This window comes from Triticum dicoccoides, chromosome 1A (assembly GCF_002162155.2).
Source record: "Triticum dicoccoides isolate Atlit2015 ecotype Zavitan chromosome 1A, WEW_v2.0, whole genome shotgun sequence".
Lineage (NCBI taxonomy): Eukaryota > Viridiplantae > Streptophyta > Magnoliopsida > Poales > Poaceae > Triticum > Triticum dicoccoides.
The window spans coordinates 437549287-437556365 of NC_041380.1; the positions used below are offsets into that span (position 1 = coordinate 437549287).

General features: G+C 41.2%; 1 protein-coding gene across 1 annotated transcript in view; it reads left to right on the forward strand.

The window, feature by feature from the left end:
- Window positions 1-819: 819 nt before the first annotated feature.
- LOC119277421 (subtilisin-like protease) overlaps window positions 820-7079 on the forward strand; it is a 14888-nt gene continuing 8628 nt past the window's right edge. The window contains exon 1 of the mRNA XM_037558702.1: window positions 820-824. The gene's annotated coding sequence lies outside the window, so the exon portion shown is untranslated. The remainder of the gene's footprint in view (window positions 825-7079) is intronic.

A 7079-nucleotide genomic window follows, 5' to 3' on the forward strand; every position in this document is an offset into this window, starting at 1 on the left:
CCTTGGCACCTTGCTTAACTTTTTTGGTTACAATTCCTCATAGAAAAAACCTTTTTGGTTATAATTGGCCTTTGCGCCAAAGGCATAATTGGTCCTCTAGTTTTTTTAACCTTACTTCGCCAGGGGGGCTGTCTCAACTTCTTTGTAATTAATTCGGACTTAGGAATCCTTTGTATATGCCTTTCCTTGATGAAAACACCACCGCACCTAGGGTTGTCTATCGTCACTACTTAATATACAACCAGTTAATCTACTGCATGAATGAAAGTTTCTAGAACTAGCAGAGATGGGTCTCCATGTTTACTTGCAAGTTAAGTTACTACTGTATGCATGCACGTTAGACCAAGACACCTCCAAGAAGCAAAAACTAAGTGGTAATGTTACCCAACGAAGCTGGGAGAGGGGTGGCAAGCAAACGCCATTTGATGGCAATTTTAATTGTGAGCAAAGATCAAACGACAGCAATTTTAAAATTAAAACTGCCTTCTCTGAAGAAACTGCCACGTTGCTTCGAAGAGATTGTCATTCCCTCGTAACCAAAAAAAATGTCACCTAAAACATTTGCGGCTGATAATTTCTTGTGGAGTTCGCTCGTCCTAATTTATTTGGCGTCCCACATCGTACCCTATATAATATACTCCTCTTGCATCCCTTTAAAATCAATTTGTATATTACTGCATGTTGCTTTCACCTTTAATTCGTTGACATGCATGAGAATCCCCTCGAACGTTCCATGGTGTTCATTACAAGAGTTTGTGACAGTGCCAACATATTGATTCGTCGTTGTTTCCTCCGACGGGCGAATAGACGCGGACGCCGCTCTTGTGTCGTCTATGTATGTATACATACGTGGTTAATTAACTTATTCACATTGTCCCCCCATCAATCACCTGACCACTAATAAGCTACTATCTATATATTTGGTAACAACAAGAGCTAGCTAGTGTAACAGGGAGAGGACCCCATATGTACGGTCCGTGTATGGAAACACTAATCAGCTCCAAGTCCAGCAATGGCCGCCTCAACTAACCGAGCCAGTACCAGCGCGGATCGGCACCTGCATGCATGGTACGAGCTGGAGCCAAAAACCATCGGCGGGGGCGCCTACGCTGACGTGTATCCGGCCAGGCACCGCCTCACCGGCCGCGACGTCGCCGTCAAGATATTTCATGCTAATCTTGCGGTGGAAGAAGGAGCAGAGAGGGAGATCCGGATCATGAGGCTGCTGCGCCACCACCCTCACGTCATTCGCTTCTACGAGGCCGCCGTTGTCGTTGCCAACGGCGGCAATCAGGCGTGCATCGTGATGGAGCTGGCAGAGTCGGGGGAGCTCTACAAGGAACTCTGCGACCAGGTCATCTCCGGCCACCACGGGCTGGACGAGGCCGAGGTTCGCCGCATGTTCATGCAATTAGTATCTGGCGTGGCCTACTGCCACCGGAACATGGTGGTGCACCACGACCTCAAGCTGGAGAACGTCCTGCTCGATGCCGGCAAGAACGTGAAGCTGGCGGATTTCGGGTTCAGCGACTTCTTCGGGCCCGTCCAGAAACCGGGGGCGGACTGCGGGAGCCTGCTCTACGCGGCCCCCGAGGTGTGCGCCGACCGGACAGATACGAGTACGACAAGGCATCTTGGTCCGGAGGTGGACATGTGGAGCTGCGGGGTCATCCTCTTTGCCATGCTCTGTGGCTACCTTCCCTTCGATGGCCCCGATGAGCCCGCTATCAAGAGGAAAATCACCGTGAGTGTCTACTACTAGTCTACTACTTCTACGGAGGGAGTACTGTTTTTCTGCTTGGAAATTCATCATCTATAATATCAGTTTTGTTGATTGATTCATCTTACTCTCTGGGGGATTTGTAGAGTGGTAGGGTGAGGATCCCGCATGGTATATCGGCAGGGCCGAGGGCGCTCATCTCAGGCATGCTTCAAGTTTGCCCCGAGAGGCGAATGAGCATCGACGAGGTGCGTCAACACCCATGGCTCCAACACTCCATCCCTCGCTACCTCGCGATGCCGCCTCATCTACATGCTGCCAGCCAAATCTTCAAGGCAAATCATGTCACCCATAGCTTAATTAATCACCCCCTCCCCCAATCCCTATCTAGCCCTTGCTACATATCAGAATACTGAATTTGTTTGTGTCTTGTCTTACACCAGATTTGTGTCCAAACTGTAGAACAGGTTGTCACGATGATGGTCGGGTTGGACAATAATAACCTTGTTGAGTTCCTGCACAGAGGAGTCGAAAACCAAGTATAGTATCGATCATGTGGTGACACATTTCTCTCTAGATTAGCTAGATATTGTTGTTTTTCTCTCTAGACTAGCTAGACGATATTGCTTTTATTTCCTCTCGGAAATACCTGTCTAACTGATGTTTTCCATGGTAGACGACAGTTGCATACTATTTGATGTTGGACAATCGGTTTGACGCACCTGCTCGTTACATGTGGTTACTGCACGATCCACCAACGGTACATCAATACAACTACACGTATAGTTATTTCATTCAGCGACTACATTAGCAACCTAAATCTAAATGCATCTTTTATACCCGACATTTGCAGGCGAACATCGTATCGGTTGATCTTGCTAACACAGAATTCGATAGCATCCCAAACGAGGTTGTTTCTAGAACTGCAACGGAAGAATCATTAAATTAGTGGGAGATTTGAGGTGAACACTCCACAAGTAACAAGGTTCCAAAACTTCTTTTACCGTGGGATCAATATATAGGATATCGCCCTTGGCAAAATTGTAATAGGCTGACATGTTCCAGGAGTACCCTTCAAGACGATGGTGATGTCGTGTACAACACGAAGTGGCAGCTGGCAACTGATTGATAACACCCTTCCTAAGTGTAGGCTTAATCTTTCTACTATCATCACTACTTATGATTACATGAAAACATATTGTACTCAATTCATAAAAAATGTGTACGCTCCAATGTCATGTTATGTTTGTTTTAGTTTGTCTAGATGCTGAGGTGATGAGGAGAAACTTCACTACTGGCTATAATGAAGTTGACTGCTAGAGAGTAGAAACTGGTGTAAGTTACTAAATATGTGGATTATGTGTGTCACAAGCCACAACCAAATTCCAAAAGGCTTAGTCACAACCATATTGGGTCGGAGACGCACATGCAGTGTAGCTACTACTTGCACCTTCTTTGCTTAATTAGTTCGTGCAAAACAATTAACTAATATGTTTATATATGATGGATCTCTAGTGTCATTTTGAGAAAATGGTACACTACAGGAAACAATGAATATGCCGACGGCAAAAGGTATGCCGACGGCTTTTTATCGGGGCCGCTGGCATACCACGAGCTAAGTCGATGGCAAACAGAAAACCATCGGCAAATCCAGACCGTCGGCAAAGCTCTAGATTTGCCGACGGTGACTGTTGGCAAATCACCCATATAAGCCGACGATGGCCGTCGGCAAACCTTAGCTATCGGCAAAGAACCAATGTACACCGACAGTGGACGTTGGCATACAACCCATTGGCTGACGGAAGGTTGTCGTCGTTACAGCTATGCCAACGGCTCTGACAGGCGGACGTCGGCAGAGAATTTTAAAAAAATATTTTATGTTCTTTAAAAAGGTTGAATTTGAGGGTCTGAAATTTGAGTTAGCTAAACTAAAACATATGCAGATTATATATCAATTTGGGGTAGAATTTTTCATAGAGTATGAATATATGCTTTGTTTTTGTTTTGAAAACGTTTAAAATGTGACCTCGTGTATTTTTGCAAATAGGTCCTTATACTTAGTAAAAAAACACAACTAATTCATACTTGCATCGATTTTAACAAACTTCATATGTTTTTGGATCAGAATCTGGAAAGGATTCTGTTGGTATACTATGTTTTGAAATTTTAACAGACTAGAATCATGTTTATTTCAAAATTTCCCGATAACACCCTCTTGTTTTGATTTGTTTGTATGTTTTTCATTCCTTGGCCAAATGAGCCAAAGTTTATATCTATTTGCATCAGAAAGTTTCAAGGATTTCAAAAATCATGTGTTTAGTATGAAATATTTAATTATAACTTTGTTTTGCTACAAAAGAGAAACCCAAAGGGGGTAGCTTTCCCGGTCACACTTGCTAGGGTTAGGCCGCTCGGGTATCTTCATAGGGTAGCAATGCCACCAAAACTTGCATTGGGTCCTCATACATGTATAGAAGTGTGGTGGGAGTTTCAAATACCCGACACAGCTCCATAGTGTGACCCCCTTCACGAACAGCACTACTGCCAGCACTTAGAGCGAGAAACTACCATGGATGGTAGCCGGAATGGAATCTTGTGATAGATTGGTCTCAAAATTTGTTTTAAAATGTTCCTATGCGATAACCTAGCACAATTAAATAGAAAAGTCCATTGGTCAAAGGTCGTTCTCGAAAATCAAATGGGTAGCTTTCCTGGTCAAACTGGCCAGGGTTAGGCCGCTCGGGGGTCTACGGAGGGTAGCAATCCCACCAAACTTTGAATTTTGTCCTATTACATGTCTAAGAGTGTGATGGGAGGTTCAAACACCCAACACAAAGCTCCCAGAGTGTGACCCCCTTCACGGACGACACTACCACCAACACTCGGGAAACTGCCACGTGGTAGCCCGGAGGGAATCTTTTGATAATTTGCGCTCAAAATTTGTTTTAAAATGTTCCTATGAGCTAACATAGCACAACCAGTTAGAAAAGTCCATTGGTCTAACGTCGTTCGTCGAAAGTCAAAGTGGGTAGCTTTGCCTATCAAACTAGCTAGGGTTAGGCCGCTCGAGGGGCTTCGAAGGGTAGCAATCAGGTTTGAGGTGCATAAATGACCATACTATTTACACTGAAGTTACTGGGGTATGTTACCAGAATTTCTTTCCTATGGGTGAAAAGTTATCAATGTGTTTGTATGTAAGTTATCGGGTGGTAGTGCGTGAATTATCATGTTATTTCACATAAGTTATCGGGGTATGTTTCAACAACTTTTGTCGCCCATGGTGAAAAGTTATCAATGTGTTTATATATGAATTATCAGGTTTGCAGTGCATAAACCACCATGCTATTTAGACAAAAAAGTTATTGGTGTATGTTTCAACAACCTTTTCCCCATAGGTGAAAAGTTATCAATGTGTTTGTATGTACGTTATCAGGTCTGCAATGCATTAATTACCATGGTATTAAGACATAAGTTACTGGGAAATGTTTCAATAACTTTTTTCTTCCTCAGGTGAAAGTTACCAAGGTGTTTGTACATAATTTATCTGGTTTGTGGCGTGTAAATTATCATGTTATTTATATTCAAAAACTACCCGTCCCCTCAAAATTACCATGTTGCTTGTACGTGAGTTATTAGGTCAACGGTTCGTAAATTATCATTCTATTATACAGAAAATTATTGAGGTATGTTTGAATGAAGTCTGGAACAGACGAAGATGGTCAACTAATGGATTTCCTTTGAACTTGATAAGAACCATGTAGTGGGGAAGTTGGCAAGTGAACTAAGATCTCAGTATTTAAGTTTTGAGTTCAATTCCTGGCTTTAGCATGACTTTTGGGGCTATAAAACTGCAGATGAACTATGGGTCCACATCAAGTATGGAAACTGCTAATGTGAAGGGAAAAATCATGATCAACGCTCACATGCCCTATGTCCACGTGCAAATTTGGATCACACAAAATCATGGTCGAGTTAAATCAGGAGAGAGGGAAATGCCAAAAAGATCGTGTGAAACCGAAGCCAGAAAATCAAGAAAGAGGGTAGGCGAGTGCGCCCCGCACGATCAGGATCAAACGATGAACGAGTCATTTGGTTATGTTGTAAAAACACAGTAGTTCGCTAGATACATTTGTCGATAAGAGTGTTCCAAGGTTCAAAGAGTATCTTAATTGATTCCAAATGAGTGACACACTCATCGCAAAATCAATGTTTCCTATGAAACCGACAACCCGTTGAAGCTAGCCAAGACTCGCAATGCGGGCCGTCCCCACAGCAGTCATCCCTATTCCTCCATTGGCCATCATAATATTACTAACCAGATTCCATACTAGCCCGTAGCTATACCTCGCTTCACATGAGACAGAAGGAGCGCTCGCTTGCAGCACCTGCGCTAATGGGCTGGCCCAGCGTGCATTAATCGACATTTTTTCTTGTCTCTATCGCAATATTTTTTTGTTTTCCGATTTATGTTTTTTACTTTTTTATATTTGGAAATATTCTAAATATATAGAATACAAAAATCACTTTACATAAAATAATACAAAATGTATAAAAATGTTTCTAATGTATAAGAAAATTCATACAACGTGTATGAAAAAATGTTAATCGAGCATTTAAAAAAAACTAATTAAGAATTTGAAAAACTTAATCAAGCATTTCAAAATGTTAAATGTGTATAGAAAAAAAGTTCCCCATGTATACAAATGGAAAGAATATTGTTCATGTATTTAAAAATGTTAAATATGCATAAAATTCTTAATATGTATTTAGAAAAACTAAACATGTAAAAATAAAATTATTATAATATTTTTGAACATGTTTTAATGGCAATAAACATTTATTTACACACAATACACATTTTTTTTATATTGGAAACTTTTTATGTACATGTTAAAGTTTTAAATACTAAATTAACTTTTTTAAAATATATATCTTTATTTCTACTTTTACTTAATGTACAATCTGCACTTTGTATACTTTATCAACATTTTTATATACACTTTTAAATACATGATAAACATTTTTATATACACTTTTAAATACAAGATAAAAACAAAGTATAATGAAGAAAAAAAGAAAAAACTAAGAAAACCATGGAAGAAATAAAAATTTAGAGGAAAAAACAAAAGAAAACGAAAAAGTAATAAAAAGATGAAAAAAGCAGCGATAAGAAATGAATGAAGGAACAAACTACCGAGAAAACATGATATACGGGCCGACATTCGCGCCGCATGGCGGGAAAGCTTTAGGCGAGGGGACCTATCATCTCTATAAGCGAGATATAGCTGCCGGATCATGGAGCCCAACTCCTATCTGGCGCCCTCAGCGTCGGTTATAATGTATTCCACAAACCGAACAC